Consider the following 13,799-nt stretch of genomic DNA (forward strand, 5'->3'; position numbering starts at 1 on the left):
CTTTTCATGCAAGAGGGCTTCAAAAAACTCATGGTAAAATTTACTAACTTTTAATTCAATTTTAACATGAATATTTTGGAACCCTCTGGTATTTGGGCACTCTAGCCCGGATATCCTCATACTACTTCCATCATAGAGAAGCTTTTGACTACTCTTTTGCCTTTGTTGTTATTAGTTGCTGTCACATTAGTTCTCACTCATGGTAATCCCAATTGTTGCAAACTAGAACTTGTTCTGTAGGGCTTACAACGCTGTGATTTTTCAGAAGCAGATTGGTAGGCTTTTCTCTGGATGCATGTCTTGATAGGTTTAAGCTGCCAACCTTTGAGCTGGTAATTGAACTCTTAACTGTTTCCTCCTTTTGGCCTGTTACTATGTGCTATTGAGTCAGTTCTGATTCATAGTGACCTTATAGAGTATTATAGAATTGGCCCATGTTATTTCCCAAGCTGAAATCTTTATGGGAACAGATTTTCTCCCATGGAGCTTCACGTGGGTTCATACTGCCGACCTTCAGACTGACAGCTGAGAGGTCAACCCTTGCACCATCAGGAGTCATTCTCTAGGGTGCCAGTATTGTCTGCGGATTTGTCTGTCCTTGTGCCAACTTCCTCAAGGAAGAGGACTGAACTGACCCTGGAAATTCTGGGGTCCTGGTGGAGGGCCTTGCTTAAGTTTTGGGTTGGTAATTGAAAGATCAATAGTTCAAACGCAGCAAATACTCCTTGGGAGAGAGATGAAGCAGTCTGCTTCAGTAAAGATTTGCAGCATTGAAAACCATAGGAAGCCATTTTACTCTGCCCTCAAGGTTGCTATGAGTCTGAATTGACGTAACAAATGGGTTTTGGTTCGGTTGAGATGGTGGTTGGGTCCTTTAGGCTGCAGGTGGGTACATACAGGTAGGCCTGGGAACACATGGGCAGAATTGTGGTCAAGGGAAGGCAGGCTAGAGCATGGCCTTCTAAAGCTTGGTACAGGGGTCCCTATTGCTCAGGTCCAAGGCAGTACTATGCTAATATAATCCAACTCTGCACTTGATCTACTTTGCTAGTCAGATACTATGGGGAATATGAACTCTCCCCTCTTACTGTGCCCCAAATTAGATCCTGTGTTTTAGTTTAGAGCTTTGTAACTGCTGTGTAGAGAATGTTCTGGATGTATTCTAGATGGGTCAGAGATGCAGATTTCCTCAGGTCTCAAAGATGACCAATGACGTGATGTACATAAAACTGATCTGGACACACTTGTTCAACACTAGCATGACCGATTTGCCCCGGTGAACCTGTATCAGTGCTGCTGTTTTCTAAATGCACCCCAGGGTGAAAATGCTTGGGAAACACTGCTAGACTGATGGGAGGGAACTGAAGTGTTTGTGCTGTAACTGTGTAGTGGGTCTTACACTATTGTTTTCATATTGCTTTTAGAGCACTGCCATTTGCTTAAAGTAGGTTTGTGCCCTTGTTATTAAGGAGGAAATAGATCCAGGTTAAGAGGCTTATCTAGTTGCATGTTCTCACTCAGATAGGACAAATGAAATTAGAACTTTGTTCTTATGATGTACTATTTTGGTATATTCTCTCCACTAACCCAAATTATGTTCCTTATTTTGGATTTAGTACTTCGTTTAATGTAGCTCAGATGAATAGTTCTTGTTTTTGACTTACTTTGGGCTTGCAGTTACCTTTAGATCTGTGTTGTCTTCTGTGACACTATCACTCTTTATTGCTATTTTTAAACCTAATTGCTGAACTTTATGTAATTCCTATTAAGTTTTGAAAAATGAGATCCGATCAATCGATTACATGTCTTGAAAGTTGGTTCTTTGTGTTATCTGTATCTATTTGTTCCTAGATGACTGATTTCTTAGTTTCATATTCAGTTATCACAGTTATATTTGTCCCAAAATGGTGAATTTGGATAATTTATAAATGACTAAGATTACAATAAAGTAGAAAAATGTGCAATATATTTTAGAAATATTTATACAAAACCTGTTTTAATTAAAATGAGCACTTAAATGTAAATTCATTTCTCTTTCTTTTCGTACTTTTATATTGATCTTTAGGGAGCCCTGGTGATGTGGTAGGGTTTACTTTTGAAACCCCGAGCTGCTCCTCAGGAGAAAGACAAGACTTTCTATTCTTGTAACGGTTTACATCTCTGACATCCACAGAGGCAGTTCGGCTCTGTCCCATAGGGTTCCGATGAGTTGGAATTGACTTGGTGGCAGTGTGACTGGAGAGTTTTTGAGTTGATTTTTAAACAGAGCCCTGGTGGTGCAGCGAGTTAAGTATTGGGCTGCTGATTGCAAGGGCAGCATTTCAAACCTCCACTTGTTGTGAAGAAATATGAGGTTATCTGTGCCCGTAAAGGTTTTTAGTCTGGGAAACCCTAAAGAGCAGTTCTACTCGGTCCTACAAGGTTGCTATGAATCAGAATCGACTTGATGTGTGGGTTTTTTTTTGCGGGGTGGGGGTAGGGTACTGATTTTTATCTAACGTCACAACAGCCTTTGTAGTAGTATTGCTATATAAGGGATAAGGGAGCTGGGCCTCAGACAAGTGGTCACTTGTTCAGGTTTACTCCACTTGTAAGTGGTGGATTGATTCAGAATTCAGATGTACAGGGGTGCTTCAGAAGGTTTGTGGAGACTGGAATGACAAGATAATGAGTGGCCAGGGATGTGAATAACCTCACTATCAGAGTGTATTGGGAAGTGGGTTAATGCAGTGCAGTGCAGATGTAGTTAGGTAAAAATTTTAACACCTTTATAATATATTCTCCATTTTGACCCATTTTAAATTTGCTCTAGATTTTATTATTTTCTGCTTTATTTTTTTATTGAAGCTTTTCTGTTTTATTTGGTCATTTTGTGTTTTTTGGGGTTTTTTTTTTGGTATGTGAAATCCAGGATAGATAAATATGTAGCCACATCGACTTGATTAATAGTTTTTTAGGGTTATGGTAGGGAGTTTGGAAGGAAATGGGGAGCTACTAATGAGTGTAAAAATGAAGAAAATACTCCATGATTGATTGTGGTGATGATTACACTATTTTTATGTTTAAACCAATGAACTGTATGATGTGTGAATTATATATCATTAGAACTTAAAATTACAAAAAAAGTGAACAGAATTTACCTGTGTGAACCTTTGAAGCCTCCTATTCGACTTCAAAAAGTGCTTGTCATTTTCTCAGTACTACTTTGTAGATAATGTAAAGTGAATTTTAAATGTATAACTTGGACTGGGAAGGGGATATTTTCCAGGGTTATATTCTTAGACTTGGAATATCTGATTCTTTATTCATAACAAATAATTATCCAGTCTGAATGTCAATAATGCTCCAAGGTTTTGAGTAGTCAAGTTTGTTCTGAGTGGGTATGTGTTTTTTTACTCAAGGATGTACTCTCAAACCCATTCTCAGGAGGATAGGTATTAGAATGTATGAGAAGTGCTGAACTGCTGGTGCTTCTTGATTTGTCTGCCTCCATTTTTGGCAACAGGATGTCCATGACAGTAAAGAATATGATGCTTATCCATTTAAAATTCTGTGTTGCATTTAGAAAATCTGAGATTTAATAAGAAAGTGTTTCTAAGAGGTAAAGGTTAGGCTTTTTATGTTTTAATGATTCTTTTTTTTTAGAATTTTTGATGGTAGAAAGCTTTGTGAAATATGAAAGTAAGCGGGCTTTTGTGTTTTGACTCACTAATATATTTCTTCAAGGAATTGAGTTTTTATTTTTGAGGAGTGGTTTGCTCAGTATTATAATACTCAGTACATTCTCTTTCCCCTTAATTTTGACATCTTAGGCTTGACCAGCTGATTAACAACAACAACAAGCAGGACCAGAATGTTACAGTAGTAGTTTTTATAATTTCTTTGGAGTACCATTTTAATACTTGATTTCATATCTTTTTGATGTTGGCTGTACCCCTTTGATCATATCCCTTCTTTAAACTCAGTTTCATTGTAACATTCCACCTTTCATGAGCCATCTTCACTCACTGCCATCAAGTTGGAATTGATTGCAACTCAAGAGTGGCCCTATAGCACTGGGTGGAAAGGTTTTCAAGGCTGTATCTTACAGGAGAAGACTTCCATATTATTGTCCTGCAGAACAGCTGATAGGTTTGAAATTTTGGTTAGCATCCTTAAAACTTTTGTGTGATTCTCCTTTATTCAGGTTCACTTTTATTGAATGGTAAATATCTGAATTCTTTTTATTTGAAATGAACAATTTCAGTTTATTTCCTTTCAGTTTTTTTTTCCCTCCAGCTGCTAATCTTTACTTAGGCTTTGGAGGAGGGGTGGTGGGACAGGACCTCAGGGTTGGGTCCTTCTGGGCTTCATGTGACAGGTTCTTGACCACCTTGTTTTGAGTGGAACAACTCACACAATAACGTAGCTGCATGTACAGCTTGGGAAGCATGTATCTCGACACTTGATTGGGAAATGTCTATGACACCTGGGATTTCCACCGTGTTTCTTAGTTATGAGCGTCTTAATGCCTTTGCTTTGGGCACGCAGCGGGCGGAGTATGTGCAGCAAATAGGCTGCGGCCTTTCTTAGCATGGCTGCTCTTACACCTTTTCTCTGTGATCTTGGAAGCAAGGACACGAGAGAGAGACACTGTATTCTTAATATTAATAGTTATTGTTAATTTTACTTAACTTATGACATGTCAGGAATTATTTTATATCCTTTACATGTTATTATCTGGTTTAATTACAGTAATTGCCCTGTGAGGAAGTGAGTTTTCTACTGACTTTTTTGATGGATGATTGACTTTGAATTATTAATGCATTGAAAAATATTTAACCTCAAGTTAATCTTAATCTCTCTCTCTCTCTCTCTCTCTCTCTCTCTCTATATATATATATATATATATATTTTTTTTTTTTTTTTTCTGTGTGGGAGACACCTGGTGCCGTGGCTGCGCTCCGTAAGTGGCCTCCACCCCACCGCTTCTCTTCAGTCAGAAAAGCTCCCTCTGGACACCCCGCCTTCACTGTGACAGCTCCTGGGGCCAAAGCAACAGGCAGCAGGTGTCACCTGGGGTGTCCCCAGTGGGCAAGGCAGTGGCCCAGGAAAGCCACTGGGCCTTGGCCTGTAGGGCCACACTGCCTGCCCGGTGCCGAGCATGTCAGGGCTCCCTGATGGCGACTGTCTGAGGCAGGAAAACAAAGCCGCCTCACTCACAGTGCAGCCCCGATGGTGACCCTCCAGGCTCATCTGGGCCACCTCTTCTGGCCAAAGGGGAAAGAGACCCCCAAAGCCATAAGGAGGAGATGCCATCAAGTTATATTTTATACACTGAGATGAAGTAGATACTTAGAGAAATAAGGTTGTTTTGGTGTTGTCATCTGCTCTCATAGATTGACAGCTAACAAGTCTTCCAGAATAAGTGCCAGTAATCCGGCACCTCAGTTCTGAAAGGTGCCAACTACCAAGTCAGTGATTTTCAAATGATTGGTAGCAGAATCATTTCCACCCAAATAAAACCTTATGTTTCCCTAATTTTTTTATAGATAGTTAATTTTGCCTAGTGTATGCTAACCTCACAAATTAATCTATAATATTAACTGTTTCTGTTAATCATTGATGGCATAATTCATACTTTTGTGGTCTCAGTGTGCTAAAGTTGTGCATGCTAATGGTTATAAAAAGTTTTGTCTGTTGTCATTTTAAAAAGTAATGTATAGGGTCACCTTCAAATCAAATGTTTATAATATACCTGCAGCTCTGCTGTGAAAGTCTTAATGAAAAATGCCACCTTATGTAGGAGAAGTTTACAATCCATGATCTAATTTCCAAGACAGATGAATGCTTGAGGTTTATGACTAAGGAAAACAGTTACTTCTTATGCAAAGCAGACTGGGGGACCAGCTGTGGGGAGTTCTTGACTTTTTAGTGTGGAACTATGGAGCTACTTGAGTAGCCTATCAGCTAGCCCTGACTGACTTTGCTTTCCTCCTCTATCAAAGATCTAGGGTGTGTGTTGAAAGAGATCTAATTTTTCTATGTGTCGTAAGGTGGTTTAAATTTAAGGCTAGCTAATATACTTGCATTTTAATATACTAAATTTACTTGATAAATATATTAGAATCTTTGTTGTTAGTTTCAGAGGAAGAATTTTATTCTTTGAGATTTGTTTTTTGTATTTTAGCAGTATCTGCTAGCTGTATGCAATTGAAGATTGTAATTGTGTATTTCAGTTTGCTTAAGAGAAATCTTCAAGGAAAAATAACCAAAAAGAAACAAAACCATCATTTCCGTTACCCATCCAGTGCTTACCAGAATGCTTACTGCAAAGTGCCTCCAAAAACAAACCCGCTGCTATTGAGTTGAGCATAGATTTGCCGCTGTGGGTTTCTAAGGTTGTAACTCTTTGAGAGAGTAGACTGTCTTGCCTTTCTCTCTCAGAATGTCTGGTGGTTAGCAGGCCAATACATAATCACTGCACCACCTGTGCTCCTGAAATGCCAGATGGAAGTGGTGTATAATAAGGGGCTTTGTTACTGGCTAACATGAAGGGAAAAACAGATTCCCATATATTCTTATGTATTGCATTGTTCTCTGGTGGGGATACATTCTAACACTCTAAAAACTTCTCAAAGGATATAAAATTGTATTTTGAAATGGCTTTAAACTAGTATCTTTGCCCATAGTTTACATGTTGATTTTTATTTATTATTATTATTTTTTATTTTAACAATTTATTGGGGCTGATACAATTCTTTTCACAGTTCATACATACATCAATTGTATAAAGCACATCTGTACAGTCTTTGCCCTAATCATTTTTTTCTCTTTTCTTCTTTTACATTTTATTAGGGACTCAAACAACTCTTACCACAATCCATACATATACATACATCAATTGTATAAAGCACATCCATACATTCCTTGCCCCAATCATTCTCAAGGCATTTGCTCTCCACTTAAGCCCCTTGCATCAGGTCCTCTTTCCCCCCCCCCCTCCCTCCCCATTCCCCCCTCCCTCATATGCCCTTGATAATTTATACGTCGTTATTTTGTCATATCTTGCCCTATACGGAGTCTCCCTTCCCCACTTCTCTGCTGTCCCTCTCCCAGGGAAGAGGTCACATGTGGATCCTTGTAATCAGTTCCCCCTTTCCAACCCACTCACCCTCCACTCTCCCAGCATCGTCCCTCACACCCTTGGTCCTGAAGGTATCATCCACCCTGGATTCCCTGTACCTCCAACCCTCATATGTACCAGTGTACAGCCTCTGTCCTATCCAGCCCTGCAAGGTAAAATTCGGATCATGGTAGTTGGGGGGAGGAAGCATCCAGGATCTGGGGGAAAGCTGTGTTCTTCATCGATACTACCTCACACCCTAATTAACCCATCTCCTCTCCTAAACCCCTCTATGAGGGGATCTCCATTGGTCGACACTTGGGCCTTGGGTCTCCACTCTGCACTTCCCCCTTCATTTAATATGATATATATATACATATATACACATACATATATACATATACACATATGTACACACACATACACACACTTATATCTTTTTTTTTTTTTGCCTGATGCCTTATACCTGGTCCCTTGGGCACCTCGTGATCGCACTGGCCGGTGTGCTTCTTCCATGTGGGCTTATTTGCTTCTGAGCTAGATGGCTGCTTGTTCACCTTCAAGCCTTTGAGACCCCAGACACTATCTCTTTTGATCGCCGGGCACCATAAGCTTTCTTCACCACATTTACTTGTTCACCCACTTTGGCTCCAGCCGTTGTGTCGGGAGAGTGAGCATCATAGAGTTCCAATTTAATAAAAGAAGGTATTCATGCATTGAGGGAGTGTTTGAGTAGAGGCCCAAGGTCCTTCCGCCACCTTAATACTTGACCTATAAATATAGACACATAGATCTATTTCCCCATCCTCCTATATATATTTGCATGTACATGTCTTTGTCTAGACCTCCATGAATGCCCTTTGACTCCTAGCTCTTTCCTCCATCTCCCTTGACCTTCCTCCTGCCCTACTACCATGCTTCATCGCCACCTGGGCTAGAGTATACCTCTTCTCTAAGCAACCTTACCCTTGATCATTTCCCACCAGGCCTGCCACTCCCCCTTCTCTACCATTTGGGGTCCCATGTTTTTCCCTTGTCCCTGGGTTTGTTAACACCACTTCCTTACCCCCCCAACCCAAGTCCCCCCGGAACTGTCGGTCCCGTTGTTTTTCCTCCAGATAGTTCATCCAGCCTGTCCTATTCAGACAGACCTGTGGAGTCACTCACATGCATGAAAACTAGACAGAGGAAAACAAAGCAACAGTATACAACCAGACAACAAAACAACCAAAACAAACCACTGAAAAAGAACAGAACAAAACAGTTCACAAGAGAAAAGCTTGTAGTTAGTTCAGGGATCGTTTGCTGGCCCTTAGGAGCGTTTTCCAGTCCAGTCTGTTGGGGTACCACGCCCTGGCCCCAAAGTCCACTTTCAGCATTCCCTGGGGACCTTGCCACTCCATTCCCTTGCTGTTCCGCTGCACTCCCCCAGTGATTTGCCTCGGTGTGGTGGGATCAGGTCAGGTGCAATTCCCACACTGTGTCTCCGGTGCAGTCCCCTGTATCGCCCTTAGTCACTGAGGGGCATAATGTCTCATAGTAGGGCCAGCCATGTTGTTCTCTCTGTGGACTGGCTGCTCTACTCAGGAACATCATCATCACGTCCTGGTGGGCCAGGCTGTGCTCCACTCTCTCCTCCTGCCCCTTCATCTGCTCCCGTGTGCTCTGATCAAATATGTCCATCTCCCATAGCTGCAGAGTCAATGTCGTCCTTTGGAACAAATTCTTTTCGGGGGATGTGATTTTTAATTTGGATTAAACAAACACCTCAGTATTAATTCAGTAGGTATTTGTTGGTAGTTACTACCAAGTGAGCTTTGACTCATGATGACAGTATGTGCACATGAATGAAATGTTGCCATGTCCTGCACCATCTTCATCACTGTTGGTGTGTTTGAACAGTTGTTTCGGTTATTGTGCTAATCCCTCTCATTGATGACCACCTGTGTTTTCACCTATCCCTCACTTTACTAACCATGATGCTGTCTTCTAGGGACTGGTCTTTCCAAATGACCTGTCCAAAGTAAGTGTTTGGGTCTTGCCATCCTCCCTTCTTAGGAACATTTTGAAAATTGTATTTCTTCCGAGACTGATTTGTTCATGCAGTGTTCTTTGGCAACACCATCTTTTAAATGCATCCGTTTTTTTCCTTTTCTTTTTAAAAAAAATCATTTTATTATGGGCTTGTACAACTCTTATCACAATCCATACTACATCGATTGTGTCAAGCACATTTGTACCTTTATTTCCCTCATCATTCTCAAAACATTTGCTTTCTACTTGAGCCCTTGGTATAAGTGTAAGATCTCTCTCTCCAGGCTAGATTCCAACCTCGGTCCTTGGCTCCGCACGAGAAAGATTTCATGCTGAAGCCGGGCTCGTGATCCAAGTGAATTTAATGAGAGTTAAAAGAAGCATCAGGTTTTACGCGGCACCCATAGGCTTCCTTTGACCATGCGGCCTGGCAGACTGCTCCAGGTCACGCAAGGATCTCTCTCCTCCCACGAAGAGGACCAGGACCACCCAAGCAAGACAAGACAAGCCAAGACAAGCTCCTTTTCTAACTTTTGCATGCACATGAGGTGATTTAAACAATTTGCTAATTCCAATTCATAGCAACTCTATGTACAGTAGAATGAAATATTGCTTGATCCTGTGACATCCTCACAATTGTGGATCCCATTGTTGCAGCCACTGTGTAAGTCCATCTCCTTGAAGGACTTCCTGCTTTTTGCTGACCCTATACTTTACCAAACATGATGTCCTTCTTCAGGGCGAAGTCTCTCATGATAATATGTCCCAAGGACATGAGACACAGTTTCACCATTCTCACATCTAAGAAGCATTCTGTCTGTACCTCTCCAACCAAAATGTATTCTTTTGGCAGTACATACTACTTTTCAATACTCTTCACCAATGCCATACATCAAATGCACCAGTTCTGTGATTTTATATATTGTCCCAACACTCACATGCATACACATTTCAAAATACCTTGGCTTGGGGCAGGTGCACCTTACATAATTATCCAAATGACATCCTTGCTCTTTTAAGAAGTCTTGTGCAGCAAATTTACCAAATGCAATGTGTCGTTTGAGCTGTAGATGTTGCCTCCCTGAGAACTGATTGTGGATCCAAGCAAAATGTAATCCTTAACAATTTCAGTCTTTTATCTACTTATCATGATGTTATCTTTTGTTCCATTTATGAGACTTTTTGTTTTCTGTACATTGAGTTGCAATCTATACTGAGAGCTGCAGTAGTTGATTTCTATCAACAAGCAAGCAAGGATGTGTCATTTACACATCACAGGTTGTTAACCCTCCTCGAATCATCATGCCACATTATTCTTTATGTAATATAAATAAATATAATATACTTATTCTGAATTAAACAGATGCAAGAGAGCTAAAACAATTTAAAGATAGTGTGGTACAAACTACTAGAAGTTGAGGAAGAAACGCTTGAGTGATGTACTTTAGTTTTGTTTTACTTTAAATCTGTTGCCCTATCTATCCTCTGAAAGGTAAATGCTTATTGACTAGTAACACTTTGAAGCACAGTGTTAACTTAGCTGAACTCCATAGTGACTCCTCGGAAGCAAAGCCCTGGTGTGCTGCTTCCCTAAGTATTCCATTCCAGGAAGCCACAGAAGGCAGGTCTAGTCTGTTCTATAGGGCTGCTCTGAGTCAGAAGTAACCCAGTAACAATCAGCAACCTAACAACATGAGCGTTTTGGAAGATCTTCATATTTTTCCTTAATTTATATTTGAAGACCAGACATTCTCTGTCTTTCATGTAACATTCTATCTTTGTTCATCATTTGATGATATGACAGTAGCTAAAAAGAAACCTGTATAATTTTAGTTATAAGAAGCTTAAGACTTTGAATATTTTCCCTTTTAAGAACAACAATGAAGTTTCTAGACATCATTGCTTAAGCATATTCAATTGCATGCTAAATAAAGTTCATATATACTTAAGGTCATTTTTCTTTTGCACCATTAATAATCTGGGGATTGTTTTATATGGTTAAATTAAGTTTAAATTCTAAATTACTTTAATTAGCAAGATAAGTGGCTGTGTCAATTCTTTATGCCTGTTAAGTGTTTTTATACATCTACTTAGTGTATTTCTGAAAATTGCTTTGTGAATTTCTCAGTGCCAGGTGGCTTAACATTTAGGAGACTGGTGGAAGCAGAAAAAAATGCACATTTTAAAAGTAATTTTATTTCTGTTAGCATTAGTATCCAATAAAAAGGAGAGGCCAGCCTTAACTGAATTCTTATAGCTGGAGCTTTTCCATTATGTCCTGAACTCTTAAAAGGTATGGTCCAGAAAATGGCAGGAATAGCAGATCTGAGAGAGGGAGAAAAACCACAGGTTTTTGAAAACTCCTTCAGAGTAATCTTAACTAGGTTCCAAACCAAAAACTCCCTACCACTGAGTTGTTAATGACTCATGTCAATCCTGCTCATGTAAAACAACTTGCTATTCTTAGTGTTTTCAGGGTTGGATTTTAGTAGAAACTGAAAAATACTGTCTGATAAGTGAAAGGCACTAGTGAGTAGTTTACATTTATTTCTGAGTTACTGAATATTGTAAGTACAAAATTCTAAATAATGTTTACTTCTTTTACTTTAGACCCATTTTCTGTGTAATCTTGTTCAGGGTAACCTCAGGGTCAGTATTAACACTTTATTTTCTCTGATTTTTATTTAAGTATTGGTGGTTTTGGGGTTTGTTTGTTTTTTTGCTACTTTCTGCTGGATTTCTTTGTATTCTAACTAATAATCCTATTACATGTGACAGTACTGGACCCCTTTCTCTGAGGAATGTGGTGTTTTAGCTGGGAGCTTGGCACCTTTTGAGTAGCATTTCTCACTTTTTTGCCTTAGGTAAAGATAGTTCTGGAAAGTTTTTATTGGGGAGGAAACTGACTTGTCATTATACTGGCAACGTTCTTGGCGCAGTATGTTTCAGTTGATTTGTATTCCATGTGGGAATGCTAAAAAAACTTTCAAAAATGCTTATGTAAAGCTTTTTTGTGTTATTTTTGATTATTCAGCTAAATAACAATATTTTTTTGTACTAGGAATAGATTTTGATAGTTTCTAGCATGTGAGATTGATCCTAGCATGTGAGAGTTGTAGGCAACTGTTTTCACAAAATGGAGATGTAAATGGGCATGTTCAATGAAATGTTTGATTTCTTTTTATGTTTAAATAAGTATCAAGTGTATAATACAGATGATAATGCTTATATTCTGTCTTATTTTCCCAAGTTGTAGAAAGAGGAGCTGTCTCTTTAGGCTTCCTATAAAAATAAATTTTATAACATTACTTTTTAACATTATTATTATCCAAAATGGGTTTATTAGAATGGCTTCCCATTCATCTCGATTCAGGGTCTTTTAGTGCTGTCTTTGTCTGTAGGAGCATCCTTCTGTGAGCCTTGCTTTTCTTCCTGTAGACTGACAGAGGACAGTAGAGCAGCCAACACACAGACCTACTGTTTGTGCATGGCTGAGACCGTGGTGATTTGATAGCAGCCTGGGCAGTTGACATCCATGAAGTAGGAGTTGGAGCTCCGCACCAGGCACTTCTTGTGTTTGCTCTTCTCTCCGGGAGACGGATGAAGGAGATCTTTGCCAGAGGCATGATCGCAGGGGAGGTCGTCACCACCGTCACCACCGCAAAGGCAACATTACTATTTCTTTAATCAGATTTACTCATTGTGTATTTTAGGAAAGGACTTTGAGATTTGCAGCTCTGCATAGAAATGCATAAGTTTCTTTAGTTTTTCTATTATGTAAGCATGACTTAAACATGTTTCAAGTTGTCATCAAATTGATCTCAGAGTCATGTTTTACCCACATGTGTTACAGAGTGGATGTGCTCTGCAGGGTTATTATTATTATTTTGTCTGTAATCAAGTAGAGAAAGGCAAAAAGAATAAGAATCTAGAAAACCTAAAAGAACAAAACTCTAGAAAACATTATAAGACAAGAAATCATAAGACCATTTGCTTACTGTGTGATGTTTATGTGTGACTGCAATTAATATTCACAGATGTTCAGGTAAACAAATTATTTTGCCCCACAAAAGAGATTTAATAATGTATGGTTGAGATGTAAATGAAATACTATGGGCCTTCCATTGAGTAGTGCTCAGGCAGGCCTTAGTTCAATCACTCCTGTTGTCACTGCCCATCTTTTTGAAGGAGTGAGGACAAAAGTTTGTTTGTAACTAACAGGGGACTGAGTACAAAGCTGCCAGTGACCCTTGAACTTCTGAGGCTGTGGTTCTGAGCAAGGAATTATTTGAGAATGAGAAACGCTGCCAATAGACTTGGGATCTGCTTTTCCCTTGCTTTTCACAGAACTGTTGAATGACCCTACTCCAGAAAAACATGGCAATACGCCCTTCCCAAAACCTTAATTTGAAGAAATTTCTAAAGATTCTTGTTTCTGCACAGCACCTAATTAGACATTCCTATCCCAAAGGAATTATTGTTAAAAGTATTGTGCTCCTTACAAAAGTGGCAGCATGAATTACTGCCCTGTCCTGCATTGACAAGGCTGGTAGGTGCTTGTGATTCCTTTCTTTGTAGTTCTTGTTAAATTCTTTCAAAACACCAGCTCTGCTGTTTGAAAAGTCTTCTGTATCTGGGTCACGTGAATTTATTGGCTTTC

General features: G+C 39.6%; 1 protein-coding gene and 1 non-coding gene across 3 annotated transcripts in view; one reads left to right on the top strand and one right to left on the bottom strand.

The window, feature by feature from the left end:
- Window positions 1–13,799, top strand: part of ARHGAP32 (Rho GTPase activating protein 32) — a 297,599-nt gene that overhangs the window by 13,816 nt on the left and 269,984 nt on the right. The gene's annotated exons all lie outside the window — the stretch shown is intronic.
- On the bottom strand, window positions 5,165–5,296 carry LOC142423710 (small Cajal body-specific RNA 20). Its single transcript, XR_012779311.1, has one exon.

Source organism: Tenrec ecaudatus, chromosome 12 (assembly GCF_050624435.1).
Source record: "Tenrec ecaudatus isolate mTenEca1 chromosome 12, mTenEca1.hap1, whole genome shotgun sequence".
NCBI lineage: Eukaryota > Metazoa > Chordata > Mammalia > Afrosoricida > Tenrecidae > Tenrec > Tenrec ecaudatus.